Genomic DNA, 18,021 nt, shown 5'->3' on the forward strand with positions numbered 1-18,021 from the left:
ACACATGCTGTTTTGTGGATTTTCTCTTTATCTACAAATATGTCAAAAGAATCTTTTCCCGGCCAGATTTTTCAAACTCATCATTTCAACAAATGAATAACATTTTATTGCATGGATCAATAATAATTTCTTTTCATCAATTTTATTTTACTGACTTTTATAGGCTAGATTTTATTTACTCTAAAATAGTTATATGACAAACACCGACATAAAGATTGATGAATTTTTAAGAATCCTTAAAATTCCTATTTTAATTAAATTCTGGGCCGATCACAGCCTACTCTTGAGTTCAATTCCAGGATAATTTAAATAAGCAAGCAAAACTATTCTTCAGCACTCTTAGCTAGCTTGCACCAATAAATCCCATTTCTTTATACTTGGTCCATTATTTCTAATTTAAGTTTAAGTGTGGCTCAAATGCATGGACTACATATAAATTTTTTACATCACTATTACTAACAATAACAACAATTAGTTGAACTTTTTCTGTCAACTCCCTCCCCATTTAGAAATTAGTAAGAAAAAAGTTTTCAATTCTAACTATCTTTATCAATAGATGTACCAACAATTTCGTAAATTTTTTCAAAAAGGAAAAAAGCAACTCTACATAAATTAAACATGCAAATTAAAAAAAAATTGGAAGTGCAAAGGTATTTCTTAGAATTAGGAATATGAGTAGTTACCTTTCCTTTCATTTCCTTTAAACTCTACCTTTGACCAAGCCTATTTATCCCAAAAAAACAAAGCAATATTCTCTTAAGGTGAATTAGAGATGACTAATTTTTTTTAAAGATTTAACTATTATTTATGCATAGAAGAACTGGGGTACAGGCCAGGACCCACCAAAGACAAGAGTAGGAGCAGAACAGGCAGATGAAATACACTGCTGAGGGAAGCAGTGGGCAGATCAGGAGAAGTCTGCCACGCCGTTTGGGTCACTAGCCTATTTCTTTGCTACTCTTTTTCCCATTTCCTTTTTACTCTTTCCATGAATCTGGGCCAGTTTTACAACAAACTAGAGCCAACGGAATGTGACAGATGTGATACTGGTATGCTTTAAGACAGGATCTTAAGAAATCAGCTGTTTCTGCTTTGTACTACTTAGAACATTCCCATTTATAAGGTAGCCATCAAAAAAAGAAATTCAGGTATCGGGGACCACATGCTGTGAAGAATCCTTAACAATCCATATAGAGAAAGTAGCCTCCTGACAAAGCACTGGGGTGCATGCTATGTGAGAAATACCTTCCTGGACATTTTACCCATATTAAGATCTCAGATGATGGCACCTGAAGCAAAAAAACTTTTGTCCAAATCCCACCCTATAGAACTGTAAGAAAACAAACTAGTAGTTGTTTCAAGTCACTAAGTTTTAGAGTGGGCCATTCCACAGCAACAGATATTAAAAATACACCCAAATATTTTTAAGCGCACACAAGTTCTAGCTGGGAAGGATGTAGTGATATTTGTGCTCATCATAACTTAGGATGGGAAAGGATATATAAATCTGAGTAAAAAAAAGTTCTATGATGGGTAAGAAAAAACAAGTACAAAGTTTTAGAAAAGCCTAATAAACACGATCCTCTTTGGTTAAAGATTTTATTTATTCCATTTTTGCACAGAAGAACTGGGGTGCAGGCCAGAGGTGTGGGGACTGTGGGGGGTGGTAAGAGGAATGATTCACCAGGAACAGAGTAGGAAGCAGCAGGCAATACAGCAGAGAAGTCTACTGTGCCATGTGGATTAGCTCCCTTGCAGTAATGGTAGTTAAGCGTTGGAGGCCAACATGCTCCACTTTAGAAAAACACTTAATATATGAGTGAGCTAAGTGTACACTGTTCCCCAAAAGAGAAATCTAGCCAATTACAGCAAAAAGGTATAAAGTATAAATTAAAACTATTTATTCTATAGACAACTTATAGCAATACTACATTTGTTAGGAAAAGCAAAGTCAACAGCAGTTATATTAACACTATGCTAAAAAGACTGTTCTGTCTATGCTCATTGTATAAACAAAGCCAGATTTCCTACAAAGAACCATGAAAAAAACAAATTAAGAAAGAATAAATCACATTCTTGTTTACAAAAGGCAAAGCACAATGGGATAAAAACACTGATAAGTCATTTTCTTTTAAAGATAGACTCAATGACTGAAATATATAGAAATTATAGAAACAAAAATTGTTCTAAGGAATATTAGATCCTGCCAAAAACATATATGCATTTTAAATAATTTTGCCTCCTTTACCTGGCATTCCTACTAGTTTTCTGAAGCTGAACTCATCATTTCATAAATAACTACTTTCTAGATATTTCTTATTAAAAAACATAAAATAGGATGTATAACTGATGCTATGTATTCAGAATGGCATTAGTATGTAGAAAACAATTTAATATCAAAGTTACCAAGATTCAAAGTCTTCTGAGAAAAAGACAAAGAATTTTAAAACAGTATGAAAACCTCTTTCCCTCTAAATCTAATAGTAAATCTAATAATAAATAGTAAATTAGTAAATCTTTCTCTTGAGACTGTCTTTCTTCCAATGCTATCACAGAGAATAAAGTTATGGTGGCAAGCTTAAAAATACACACAAATGTGAGTACCTTTTATCTAGTACTACTAGTCTTAACCAGGGCCATGCATTTTTACTTAAGTGACAACTTGGTTAGTGATGGGGGTCACTAACATATTAAAAAGTACTTTAGGGCCCTCCCTGGTGGCACAGCGGGTTAAAACACAGCACTAAAAGTTAAAGCCACTTCAGCATGAGTTCGATCCCTGCCTGGCCCGGAGAGGACCCACATGGCGAGGCAGACATCTCTTGTCCCGCCCGCTGCTCCCCTCAGCAGAGTACTTCATCGATCTGCCTATTGTGCTCCCTGCTCTGTCTCTGGTGAAGCCTCTCACCACCCCTGCACCTCTGGGGCAGTCTTATTTAATAAATAAGTCTTATTTAAGACTTATTTATTTATGCATACAGAACTGGGGTACAGGCCAGAGGCAGTCTTATTTAATAAATAAGTCTTATTTAAGACTTATTTATTTATGCATACAGAACTAGGGTACAGGCCAGAGGTGCAGGGGCGGTGAGAGGCTTCACCAGAGACAGAGCAGGGAGCACAACAGGCAGATCGATGAAGTACTCTGCTGAGGGGAGCAGCGGGCGGCACAAGAGATGTCTGCCTCGCCATGTGGGTCCTCTTCGGGCCAGGCAGGGATCGAACTCATGCTGAAGTGGCTTTAACTTTTAGTGCTGTGTTTTAACCCGCTGTGCCACCAGGGAGGGCCCTAAAAAGTATTTTTAAAAACTCCTTCTATTCTATTAAAACAAGGCCCCCTTCCCCACCCCATCCCAGCAAGGGATGTAACATGTTCTTTTGTTTTAAAGTTGTCCCTTGCTACAGATCACTTGGGCAGGGACAGGAGAAATTAAAGGAAAAACTTTGGAGAAAAGAAAATACTAAAAAAATCTAAAGAAAATGAGGCATTACATAAATATAATGGTATGATACATCACATGGAAGTTTAGGTTTGTAGTATATACAGGTTGCCAGGAAGGTAATAGTTTTACTTAATTCTTCAAATAGATTTTTGGATTTTGATTGTAACTGATTAGGTGATTTAATCTCAACACTATTAATGTTCCAGAAAGTAAATACATCTGTAAAAAATGGACAACCACCACATCCGAAAGTCAAAACAAAGGGTTCCATGAGTTTTATAGTCTACAGTTTTCTTCTCATTCACTTTTTAAAAACAGGAGATAACCAGACATGTATTTATTTCAGGTGACTTTATTATTAAAACCAGAAACAAAATAGTCAAACAAGCATAAAACATATGGCATGCCTTGTTATTAAATAAAAATACTAACATGCTGTTACTTGCTCTGCTGATTATCACACTAAAGCAATTACATCAGCAGTCTACCTGTAAAAATTTCTTCTTCATTTCATCAAAGATATTTTGTCTGCATCTCCAAAACACATCCTATGGTATATAAGAACAAAATGAATTACAAATTATTTCTTTAAAATAAAGAGGTTAAGACAGTGAAATGAGTACTATAACCTAAGACATTTTGGCAACAAAATGTGTATTAATAAAATATTACCTGATCTAGCATCTTATTCATAAATTACCTTTTTTCATCTTTATCTTATGTCTCACTGCCACTTGTAAGGTTACTGAAAACCTGTGCTATAATGATAAATAACAACAACATGAAAAACAACCACATGTATAACAAGAGTGACAGTATAAGAACTGTGTATAAATCAAATGTTCTAAGTCATATAATATTTTCCTCCAGTTAAAACAACGCATTAGCTAAAGGTAGACACCATAATGACTGACATATGTGTATATCAAATATTTGATTAATTTTTCCATCACAGTTACAACTTTTCCCTTGTGACAATAACTTTTAAGATCAACTCTCTTGAAATATATGATGCAGTACTGTTAGCTACAGTCACTATGCTACACTTTGCATACCCGATACTTATTTTTTTCAAAACTGAAGCTCTATACCTTTTGTCTTCCTCCAGATATTCACCCCCCAAACCCTCTTTCTGTAACAATTACCAGTCTGTTCTTTTCTACACGTTGTTTTTATGACATCCATATATAAAAGAGATCATACATTTTTCTCCTTCTATGCCACAACAGTTTTAGTCCATTAAAAAACACTGCAAAGAAACCTGATTCTGATAGTTTATAAATTTGGATTTTTTCATATGTCAAATAACATGAGCTCCTATAACTATTTTCTCTTAATATAATCCCTTTCCTTATTATGAAACAAGCTTATTTTAATCATTATCTTGACTGTATACAATTTCATATTCTTAAACAAATTTTCTTCAATCCTTTTTGCTTAACCAAAAGATCAATATATTGCTTTAAAAGGTGCTTTTTATCACTAATAAAAGCATCACATTACTTGTTTTTACAACAGAAACTTATAAATAACAACATATAAAGTGCACAATATTTTTTGAAAAGCAATTCTTAAATAACTTCTATAGACCCAATTAAAAATTGGGTAAAAAACTAAAATACTAGAAGCAATAAATGCTGGAGAGAATGGGGAGATAAAGGAACCCTCTTACTGCTGGCAGGAAGGTAAAATGGTCCAGCCACTATAGAAACCTATGAAGAGAGGTTCCTTAGAACACTAAAAATGATCTACCCTTGATCCAGCAATTCTACTCCAAGGACACAAAATACTAACTTGAAATAAAACCTGCACTCCTATGTTTATTGCAGCACCATTTACAATAGCCAATATATGGAAACAACCCAAATGTCCCAAAATAGGTGAGTGGATTAAAAAGTTGTGAATAGTTACACAATGGAATATTCTCAGTGATCAAAAGAGACAAACTCATGCCTTTTGCATCAACATGGATGGAGCTGGAGGAAGGGATTATGTTTATCCAAAATAAGTCAGAAGGAAAAAGTAAATATTAGATGTCTCACTTATATTTGGACTATCATGAAACGAAACAAAATGTCAAGAAAAAGACAAAACTAGCAAGCTTATCACAGATCTGAAGCATATATGGGGGGGGACAAAACAGGAGATGGAAGATCATGAGAATATGGTGGCAGCAGAACTGAGAGGATAGGCCAATTATTGTACAAAAATGACCAATGGTATAAGAAAATAAAAATAAAATCACCTGTATGATAAGTAGTAGTAATTTGTGTATATTTATTAGATCCCTCTCCATTCCATCTATTTATTACACCCTAGAAGATTGTTAATTATTGACTACAGATGATAATTCTATACACTATTATTTAAATTCTAATCCCTGTCCCCTAACATTCTTCTTTCTATGCAAAAACATTCACTTTAAAACCACAGTGTTCCATTACAGAGACACTATAATTTATTTAACTAATCTACAATTAATGGACAAGTGGCTAATTTCAAATTTTCACAACTTTATGTATTTGTACAATTCTTTTTTCCTAAAGATAATTTCCCAAAGCTATGTAGTTATATTTAAGGTTTTTAAATACATGTTGTCAAAGTTTGACTTTCACAAATAAGAACTGAACTGCAACTATCTGTAAAATACTGTTCTAGGTGCTGAGAAAACAGCAGTGAGCAAAGCCTTTGTCCTCAAGGGGCTGACAGTGTACAATGGAAACTAAACCACTTTCATCCACCAATCTCAGAATCTTTGTATTTCTATACAGTACACCTCAAGAGTGGTTTCTCTGATACCCACATATCTCTGCTCAAATAGCAACATGGTGGCTTTAAAATGTGTTCACAAATGCTTTGCTCTGTCTTTCAGTAAGAACAGGAGTCTAACTGCAGTCCCCTTAACATGAGCCAACCTGTGTGACTTCATACAAAAGGCTAGGTTAGGAAAGGATACAGTTTCCACCTGGCTCTCAGATACTCATCTTTAGAACCTGGCTACTCTACCCTGCTGGGCCAAGCAGGCACATGGAAGCCTAAATGAGACCCAGCAGGCAAGAAGCATCAATGACCACAGAGTGAGTCCAGGCCCCAGTGTTTTAGCTAAGATGAACAGAAACAAGGTATCATACCCAACCAGCCTTAACCAAACTGTACCTACCAGAACAAAAGTCAGTATGTTTTAGAGCAGATTAATACACAGCAAAAGACAACTGGCATAAGTCAGTATCTTAATGTGGTATTCTCATTACCTTATTCTAAATTAATCCTCTTGGTACTCTTAATCTCACTATTTTACTTTAGGTATCGTCATAATACGTATGGCTACCTAATATATTTGCTTATGATATATTTGTTTTATTTGTCATCTACCTACAATAAAGTCCACGGTGAGTAAAGATGAAATAGCAGATCAGACTTACCTGTCCTACCTTAAATAGCAGACAAATACATGAAATAAGAATATTCAAATATTAAACAAGTAACAGAAAACGATGCCTGTGAAAGCAGATACAAACAAGGTAAGTCACCTTCCAAGTTGCAGTAAGAGAGTGAGAATCCAATTTATGCCATCAAGTTCCCCGAATAAAGAAATGAGTTTGAGAGTTCAAGCTACAAATTACAGAGTGGAATATTAGAAAGAAGCTGACACAAGTGAGTCGTAGAGAGGTCTTCCTTCAGTATTCAGCTGAATATTTTCAAAATATACTTGTGAAGAAACTACCTGAGGCAGGGAAAGAACCACAAGAAAGAATCCCTAGCACTCACCACAAGAAAGAATCCCTAGCACTCACTGCAAACTAGGAAAAATAACCAACCAAACAAAAACAAAAATCTTCATGAGTATTAAGTACATCAGGTAATATTACTCAGAAGACTACTGTCGCAATAGTGGAACCAAATTAGGTTCCCTCGAAAGGAACCTAACATTTAACAAAATTATTATTATAAAACTGAAAAATCTGCCTCAAAAGGATCAAACTTTAATAAGTGAATTAACTACACAGCTTAAGAATATTAATGGGAATAAAAAGTACACAACTCTCATGAAGGTTAAAATTCACAATGTCTGGCATACCAAAGTGGAAAACCTTGACCCAGAGTGAAAAGAAAAATCAATGAAAATGCAACCAGAAGTGATACAGAACAGCAGGCAAGGCCACAAACAATATTTAATATTTCAAAAAGGTTGTGGAGTACGCGTTAAGGGAGAACATGATAAAATACATGTCAAATTTCTAGCGATAGAAAGTGTAATAGCTGAGATGAATATATGATGGATGGAATTAACAGAGAGGTACCACTGGAAGAAAAGATTAATGAACTTTAAGACAGCATTAGAAACTATCAAAAATAAAACATAGAGACAAAAAAAGGCAAACAAAATTAATAAAAGATCGGATAACTTTTCTTATCAGAAATTAGAGACCAGATGAAAGTTGCAAAATATTTTTCAAATGTTTGCAGAAAATAATTAACTCAAATTCCTTGAGTGACCAAGGAATTGTTTCAATAATCAAACAGGGTTGAAGATATTCTCAGATAAAGGAAAAATAAAAGAATTTCTCTGTAACAGAGGTAGCTAAGTTCTCTAAATAAAAAGGAAATGATCAAAGAAACCACCTTCGAACATCAGAAAAAACACAGCAAGAAAATATGGCCAAGTGCAATACACTTTACACTTTCCTTCAATCATTGGGATATTAAATGTTTGACAGCTGAAGTAAAAATCAAAAGACTTGGTAAAGTTACAAATGTATATAGAGAAAACTACTTAGCATGTTTTTAAAAATGGCAGACTTAAGTTCCAAAACATATATCATTACATTAAAGATAATTAAGAGCCAGATTGGCTGGATTAAAAAATATGGTCTTAATTTATTACACACACATACACATGATACATAATACATAAGTCATCAAAAATACCACATATGTAAAATATTTTACACAAATGTATATATAACATGTTTTATGTAGAATACTTTCTATCAGAGGTAAAGGATGGAATACATACCATACAGTCATTAATTAGAAAGAAACCAAGAATTAATTTTTAAAATTAGTGTCAAATAAAAGACTTCAGAACAAAGAAAATCAGGGACAGACATTAACAATGATAAAAGCACAGTTGCTAAAACAGCTAAGCAAAATCATCAAGGACACAGAAAAATTCAGTAATGTCATCAACCAACAGGTTCTAATTAGCATTTATAAACCATTCCAACCAAAAAGGCCAAAATACACATTCTTTCAAATGCACATAAAACAAAAACCAAAACAGACCATATCCTGGGATTTAAAACCTACTTCACTATGGTGGTGGCACACGGGTGATTTGGTGATGGGAAACCCGGGGGGGATTACAATCGAGATGGAAAAAAAAATGTGCAAAATGATGTAAAAATAAACTTTTGTAATAATTTTAAAAAATAAAAATAAATAGAACCTACTTCAACAAATTTTTAAAAACTGAAATCATGTAGTGTGTATACTCAGATGACAATGGGATTACAGAAAATCTAATTACAAATGCAGAGGCATATGTGTTCTTACAGTGGAAGATTCATTATAGTAGATATGCCAATTCTTCTCAAATAGATATACAATTTCAAAGAAATTCAGCAAAATTCCAGGAAGATTTTTAAGACACAGACAAGATTATTCTAAAATTTATCCAGAATTGTAAAGGAATTGGAACAGCTAAGAGTAAAGTGGGAGGCCTCAGTCCAACCAAATCCAAACTTATTATATACCCATAATAATTAAGACTGCAATATTAGTAGTTGGAAAGACATACAAAACATTAGAAAATTGACAGAAATTCACACAAATACACAAATACGTCCAACTGACTTCTAAATACAAAAACAATTCAAGGAAAGAAATACAGCCTTTTCACCATATGGTGATAGAAGAATTAGAAGTCCACAGGCAAAAATACACTCTTTCATCTAACTCTCAACTTATACAAAAAGTAACTGTACATGGATTATGACTGTAAATGAAAACTGTAAGACTTTTAGGGAAAAAAAAATTTTTTTTTCAATTTAGATTTTAGGGTTTTTGTTTTTTTTTTTGCATAGAAGAACTAACTGGAGTGTAGCTCAGAGCTGTGGGGGGCATGGGGAGAAGTGAGAGGGTTCACAAGAGACAGAATGGGGAGCAGAACAGGCAGATCTGCTCTAATACACTAAGAGGAGCAGGGTTCTCAAAACAGGAACAGTCTGCTTCACCATACCTGGGTTAGCTCCCTGGCCTGGGATCGATCTCAGGCTGCAGCAGCAATAGCACTGAGACTTAAACCCAAGGTCACCAGGGAAACCCCAAAACAGAGCATTTCCAAAGCTAAGGCCAGTCTTCAAATATGACACCATCAATGTTAAAAATGTCTACTTGAGGACAGAAGTTGTCCACCATTACTTGCAATTGGCATCTGAAGTGGAGTGGGAGCAGTCTCGTGAGACTGAGTCCTGTGAGATGTGACATTACCTTTAGTTAGATAATGCCAGAACTGAGTTAAATTGCAGGACATCCAGATGGTGACATGGGAATGATGGGAAAAACCCACCCCTTCAATCATAATTTTATTTATTTATTTATTTTTTTAAGATTTATTGATTTATTCATAGAGAACTGGGGTATAGGCCAGAGATGCAGAGGGTGAGAGGAAAAAAAAAAATGTCTACTTGAAACCCGCGGGGATTACAATCGAGATGTAAAAAAAAAAAAAAAATGTGCAAAATGATGTAAAAATAAACTTTGTAATAAAAAAAATGTCTATTTGCAAAGACTGTGTGACGGATGAAAGAAGACTTACAAATTAGCTGAAAATATTTCAAAATACATATAAACAAGACTAGTTCTACACTATATAAAGAACTCCGAAAATGATTTTAAAAAACAAATAATCTAATAGAACATAAGCCAAAAATCACAAGAGCATTTAACACAAATCATGAACAGATGCCAAAAAAACACAAAGATGTTCAACATCACTGGTCACTAGGGAAATACAAATTAAAGCCACAATAACATACTACATACTTATCAGTATTTAAACTTAAAATAGTGACATTACCAAATGTTGGCAAGAATGCATACCTTCCTGGTAGGAATGCAAAATAGTAAAAACCTTGTTACTAAGTTCTTAAAAAACTAAATATGCAACTACCTTACAACCCAGCAACTGCATTATTCAATATTTAACAAAATGAAATGAAGAATTATGGTCACACAAAACTTACACATGATTTTTTTAGCAGCTTTATTAAAAATAGCCTGAAACTAAATATTTTGCATAATCTTCAACATCAAATTGGTGTGACTCTGGTACAGCCATACCATGACTATTACACTCAGCAACTAAAAGGAATAAAATATTTCAATAGGTCCTCCTCCCTGGTGGCGCAGCCGGTTAAAGCACTGCACTAAGAAGCTTAAGTCAATTCCACATGAGTTCGATCCCTGCCTGCCCTGGAGGAGATCCATACATGGTGTGGCAGACCTCTCCTGACCCGCCCGCTGCTCCCCTCAGCAGTGTACTTCATCGATCTGCCTGTTCTGCTCCCCACTCTGTCTCTGGTGAATCCTCTCACCCTCTGCATCTCTGGCCTGTACCCCAGTTCTGTATGAATAAATAAATCTTTAAATATATATATATATATATATATTCCAACAACCTGGAGGAAGCTTCCAAGAATTTTATCAGAGAAGCTTAAAACACTGTCCAAAATGGTCCTTGGCAGAGATAATGGCAGCTGTTATCTTCACTTAATGCTGGATTATCTGGTACATTTTGAATTTTTTGTCTCTTCTACTCCAGCTCTCTGGAAATTGTACGACCTTTTCCTTGTGGTTCCTTGGCAGGAAGCACCTTAGATTTGTGGAACACTCCGGCCTCAGTGACCCCACTTCATGCCAAACATGTTTGGCTAGGAATTTTCTAATAATGGGATGGTAATTTTTATAATTTTACTAGGAATATCCTTTCCTTTCTTCTCTCTCTGTGTACATTAATTCTATCAAGGATCTTTCACAATGAGAGTATGCTTCCATAGCTTTTATGTGAATAGCAGGACCCCCTTTATAGAGTATACAACCCTTAATAGTTTGGAATCACTGGTCATTTGCTAACATAGCCACAAGCTGGCCCTCATGATGCAGTTCCAATTTGTACTCTTGATGGTATATGAAAAATTCCAAACCAAGACTTACATTAAAAACAGTAAAAAAATAGTAGTGTTCCAAGGTACCTGGAAGAAATATTTTTTTTTCTAGACGAATTCACCCGTATACTATAACTCAAATAACCTCCATAAATTGTCATAATTACACAAAAAATGAAGTTCAAAATTGTTTTTCCAAAACTACTAAATACATTTTTAAAAAGGCCTGCTGAGTGAGAGTCAGCAAATTACATATAGCAGATGACACATATAAAAAAGTTTCAATATTGGATCTATCAGTCACATTGTTTAATGTTTCATGAAATAAAAAACACTGAAATTATGAGTACATATTAGCAATTAGCAGGTATTTAAAGGTATCCCAAAAAGTATCAAGAGAATACCTAAAAAAATGAAATTTAAGTGTATTTAAAATGTTAAAAAATACTAGGAGTTCCATCACATAACTAAAATTTCCTAAACATTGGTGGTTTCACATTAAACATTAAGAGGCACAAAGGACATAGTAAAATCTGATATGCATCCAGGAAAATAGAGAATAAAGGTATTTAAGTAGAAAATGGCAAAAAAAAAATGTTAACAAAAGATAAGAGACACCAAATCAAATTCAAGTTCAACAATCTCAAAATGCAGCCAGAGATATTAGAGCATATAAATGTATCAAAATAACATATTGTATCCTTAAATTACAAAATGTGACACACAAAAATTAAAAATAAATAAATAAAAGTGTACCTACCCACAACACAAAAGAAAATGTAGCCAAAGAGAAATGGCAGATTAGTTTAAAATAAACAACAGACTGGCAGCTGATTTTTCAGCAGCAAAAATGGAAGTCAGAAGATTAGAACATGGCAGTTCCAAAGTCCTGGCAGGTGATGGAGGGGACAAAACTTATCACAGAATTCAACACAAAGCAAAAATGTTATTCAGGGATTAAGAAACAAGTATGGTTTTTATGACCAAGAGTCTCATAGAAAAAATCTTTAAAAAGATAATTTTCTTTACCAGTTCTTAGGCTTGGAACTCAATACTTAACTAAAAATCTTCTCAGAGGTCTAACATCTCATTCAATATCTGATTACAACCACATGAAATAGCCCAAGTGAGAAACAACCACTTCAGGGCAGATCAACCCATAAACCTGTGAAAGATTTCTATCTTCTTCATCACAAGAATGCTATAAAATCTGGAGGCCCTGAGCCCTCCCTGGTGGCACAACGGGTTAAAGCACAGCACTATGAAGCTAGACACAGCCACTTCAGCAAGATTTTGACCCCAGCCCCGGAAGTGACCCACATGGCAGGCAGACCTCTCTTGACTCGCCTGTTGTTCCCCTCAGCAGTGTACTTCCTCAATCTGCCTGCTCTGCTCCCCATTTTGTCTCTGGTGAATCCTCTCACCACCCCTGCACCTCTGACCTATACCCCAGTTCCATATGCATAAATAAATAAATCTTAAAAAAAAAAAAATCTGGAGGCCCTTAGAGCTGAAATAAAAGACAAAGAATGGAAGGATTTTTCCTCTTCTGTCTTCCTGTTCTCAAAAATATAGTATTTGTAGAAAGTGATCCTAGAGAAAAGGTGATAAATTCTGACTAGCTTGCTGGTAGCGATGCATACCTTATTTCTACTAAGCAGTTATTAAAAGTACCATAATCATGTAACACCATAATGATGTGGCACTTTAAAGAGAACTTTTTGGGAAAATCACTATCAGTTCAGTGCATATATAATAGCTAAACATATTACGAGGCTACCAGAGGCATGAAGAGAATTTGCTTATTTTAATATAAACTAAAATTTAGCTATTAAAACTTACGGGTTTTAGCTATTAAAACTTACGGGTTTTAGCTATTAAAACTTACCATTTCCCCCTTCCTGAGACTTGAGTATTATCCTCAACCCACGCCTCTGTACTACATCAAGTTGTCTCTCCAGCAGTAAAAATTTTACTTGGTGTTAAAACTCTGGTCTTAAAAGTACTTATTTCTATTTATGAAAAAAGAAATGAATAGCTAAAATTAACCCAAAATGGATCCATGACTTAAATGTAAGAACTAAAACTAAAAAACTCTTAGAGGAAAGTAAGAGAAAAAGCTATGTGACAATGAATGTGGAAATGATTTCTAGAATATGAAGCAAAATCAGAGACAAAAAAAGGAAAAATAGGTAACCGTAAATGATTATAATCCAAAACTTGTGTATCAAAAATACTATCAACAGAACCAAAACAACCCATGGAATGGAAGAAAATATCTGGAAATATATATCTGATAAAGGGTTGATACCCGTAATATGTAGAATTTTGAAGTATTTTTTCATAACGACCCCTCAATAGTCTAGTATCAGGATTTCCACAGATAACTGCATTCCATTTTCTTCCAAAATACCCATAAAACAAGCTTCCTTGAACCCCTTGTTAAAATAAGAAAACTCAATATATAAAACTCTTCGGATACTACGTAACTTATTTTTACTTGTAAAAAATTACATCAAATACTCATTGGATTAGTAGAAAACAATGGCAAGTTTCAGCAATGTAAAAGAATATCAGCTAACAATCAGCTTAACTATGACAGTGTTAAAATATTTTATTTGATGGTTAACAGCCAACCAATAAAATAATTCATCACATCTGCACAGAATTGTATTTACACCTGGATGGACCTTTGGACATCAGATCAAGGTCTTTACTTCATAGATGAATGAAAAGAAATACAGAAACCTGAAGTGAATTGCCTAAGGTCACATATCACCACAGGTCTCTTAAGAAATACAGGCTCTGTGATAACTTTATAATGTTAACATACTTGTTGCATTATAATCATAATGGCATTCTTTTTCCTCTTCTATCCTAATACTACTCCTGCTTCTGCCTTGCTCCTTTTAATAGTTTTCTGCTACTGATAATGGGAATCCTCTAATAATATACTGTAGGTATCTAAACTTAGAAAGTAAAACTACTCTCAGGAGGAAAAATAGGCCTTTTACTATTCCTCTATCTTTTTTTTTTTTTTTGATTGCAGTTTTCTTCTGCGAGTAAGCTGTTGTTGACAAGCAGTGACTCAGCTTGTAAAAACAACTGACTTGTTTACAGGTCTTGAATGTTCTATTGCATTACTACTAAATCAAAGAAGTTTGTTTATCTACCGCCCTACTTCTTCACTATAAACAATGACAAGTTTTTTTTTTTAAAGGTTTATTTATTTATGCATACAGAACTGGGGTACAGGCCAGAGATGCAGGGGCCGTGAGAAGATTCACCAGAGACAGAGTGGGGACCAAAACTTGTCATAGCAGGTTTCCCTGGTGGTGCAGTGGTTGTTAAAGCACAGCACTGATAAGCTAAAGCCACTTCAGCAACAGTTTGATCCCTGCCCTGTAGGTGATCCACATGGCTGGGCAGATCTCTCCTGACCTGCCCACTGCTCCCCTCAGCAGTGTACTTCATCAGTCAGCCTGTTCTGCTCCCCACTCTCTGGTGGATCCTCTCACCACCTCTGGCCTGTACCCCAGTTCTGTGGCATAAATAAATAGGTATTAAAAAAAAATACATTTCTGTAATACTCTGAACATAAAATTAAACAACTGAAAAAATGTTAAGGTTCTATAAAACTATTTAAAGACTTTATCTCCTACTGGAATGATCTATAATGCATAGAACGATGTACTGTGGGGCCAAAAAAAAATCTAGGCTAGAATCCTCAGGTCAATGTATTACTTATCTTTTAGCTAAGCAATCCTATGCAAGCCACTCTCAGGATTAATAGTTCTTCTAAAGAACAAAAGAGAATACCCTGAAAAATGCTCTTTAAGTTATAATAATATCATACTAAAAACATTACTAGAAAACTACCAGCTTTTATCCTTATAACAGATTTAAGAAAAAACACAATCCTCAATTATACTAAAAGTTACAGTATTTAAAATTTCTAGATTGTCTCTTTAGTGGTAATAAGATTCACAAAAAGGAAAAAAATGAAACAACTTTTCTGATTAAAACACAAAGTTTAAAATACTGTTCTCAAAAATAAAAGTATTTCTATGTAAATTATAAGTTATATAAATTTTATGCTAGTAGGTTTTTTCTTTTACTGGGAAGGAAGGTAGAATGAGGGGGTTTCAGGGAGGAGACCTGGAGAGGCACATGGAGCAGAGAGACATGTGAAAAAACTACCTGCTTCTTGGTCTTGGACTGGTTGAAACAGATGTGGGGGAGAGACCCATGGGGAGGTTGACAATGGCAGATTTCTCTTGATTTTGCTCCTTTGTCCTAGATGTGCTGGGCCCCTGCTGCCCACTTTCCTATGGGTGCCCTGAATTTGTAACATGCCTCTGGGCCTCAGGGGCCCTTGCTTTAAGCCAACCGTGTTTGGCTAGGTTATTTACCCTAGAGGGGATGAGTAACTTCAGCTGCTGGATTTGGAAATTATATTCTTTGTTGCACACTAATTTATTAAAGTGCCTTTCCATTAAAGGTCTTATATGTTTTGTCTTGATGGCAAGAACCTGTTTAAAGTGGGCAGGGCTGGTGGTTCTGGGGTCCCCGTCTCCTAGCCCTGGGGCTATCTTGGGACGATTCATTGAGCCCAATTAAAAATCTGTGCTTCTTGCTGCTACGATCGCTGCTGTCACACCACAAGAATCAACACTCTCTAACATCAATGTCACTTTTAGCCTGCTTGGCTTCATCCAAAAGGAAGGGGGAAACAGTTCTCTACACTATGGCTGCTACCAAGACAAATGTCTGCAAACAAACTAGTGGCAAAGCACTCAAGAGTGAACCAGATACAAATGTCATTCACAAGAACCGTATACAGAAAGGATAAGGAAATCACATCACTACAAGCTCTGCACTATGGCTGTCGGTAAAAATCAGAATTAGGCCAAACTTCTCACCAGCAAACTTTCTTTACAGCATCAAGTGTAAGAAGTTACTTAGTATTTCAGAATAAAGCTGAACTCCCAGAGTGCAGCTACTAACACATTCCCTGAGGCAAATGAGATCTGTCTTAACATACCTATTTGAAGACACCTACATGTGTGTTATCTATATATCAAAATGTAGTAATTATGCCAAAGGATATCCTACCAGCACAAGTCATAGGTGAAGAATGTGCCTAAGATGTATTATAATGGGAAAAAATTCATTCTTAAAAAACAAAGTACCAGGTCCTCCCTGGTGGCGCAGCGGGTTAAAGCACTGCACTAAGAAACTAAAGCCACTTCCGCATGAGTTCGATCCCTGCCTGGCTCGGAGGTGACCACATGGCGTGGCAGACCTCTCCTGATCCGCCCGCTGCTCCCCTCGGCAGTGTACTTCGTGTACTTCGTCGATCTGCCTGTTCTGCTTCCCGCTCTGTCTCTGGTGAATCCTCTCACCTTCCGCATCTCTGGCCTGTACCCCAGTTCTGTACGAATAAATAAATAAATCTTAAAAAAAAAAAAAGTACCTAATATATGATCAGCAAAAACAAATAATAGGCGAGAGAATAGGGTATTTCTAAGTTCCCCTTCTTTCCTTTTCACTTGTGAGTAAATTTTTAATACTAATGCAGGGACACAAAAATTGATACAAGTAAAAAATGTTCTAGTGAACAAGTTTCAGCAAGTAAACTTTATAACCATTATTTCTTTCTTTAATCATTCATTTTGTGCATTGTTTCATCTGTTATAACAATTATTTTAAAAAATATTTTTCATTGAAAGAGACTTCCTGCCCCATAATGTGTACACAATAAAAATCTAAATTCCTTATAGGCACAGAAAGCTTTCAGAGTTTTGAGATATAACCTGACTAAGTGGCCCAGGCACCCCATGCAGTTACACTAAACTTTTGCCACCTCCTAAAATGCATTACAAACTTTTAAATGCTACTTCTTCTTACCTCTTTCTTTACCTGGCAATCAAGTCATGCTTTGTAATCTACTTCAAATGTTACATTCTCTCAGAATACACTAAATAAAACTGGTGGCTCCTTGTTCAGGGTCCCATTTTATTTTTCTACTACACCTTTATTTCCATACATGTTTGCCTCTTCCAACAGATTAAACAGGAATCTAGAACTAAGCTGGATTTCTTCTTATCTTTGAATCTTTAGTACTGGGAGCTACTAAATCACTGCTTAACTAAGTGAACAAATTCTACAGGATCAGGCACCATGGAAATCTACACTAAGAAAAAATATGGTATATTTGTGATTCAATAAAAACAAGCAAGTATTAAAATATATGGAGAACTGACAAAACTCAACAAAAATAAACAACCCTGTCAAAAAATGGGCAGGCGAGCTAAAAGACACTTCTCCAAAGAGGAAATGCAGATGGCCAACCAGCATATGAAAAAATGTTCAACATCACTCGTAATAAGGGAGATGCAAATTAAAAC

At 35.1% G+C, this 18,021-nt stretch overlaps 1 protein-coding gene across 2 annotated transcripts in view; it reads right to left on the reverse strand.

Annotated features, from left to right (window-relative positions):
- USP47 (ubiquitin specific peptidase 47) overlaps nucleotides 1–18,021 on the reverse strand; it is an 88,038-nt gene that overhangs the window by 60,243 nt on the left and 9,774 nt on the right. The window contains exon 1 of one of the 2 annotated variants that reach the window (XM_012725424.1): nucleotides 3,876–3,953. The exons of the other annotated variant lie outside the window; for it this stretch is intronic. The gene's annotated coding sequence lies outside the window, so the exon portion shown is untranslated. Of the gene's footprint in view, nucleotides 1–3,875; nucleotides 3,954–18,021 lie in introns of those variants that run through there. 2 annotated transcript variants of the gene reach the window in all.

This window comes from Condylura cristata, unplaced genomic scaffold, assembly GCF_000260355.1.
Source record: "Condylura cristata isolate star-nosed mole 26May11 unplaced genomic scaffold, ConCri1.0 scaffold00015, whole genome shotgun sequence".
NCBI classification, from domain to species: Eukaryota; Metazoa; Chordata; class Mammalia; order Eulipotyphla; family Talpidae; genus Condylura; species Condylura cristata.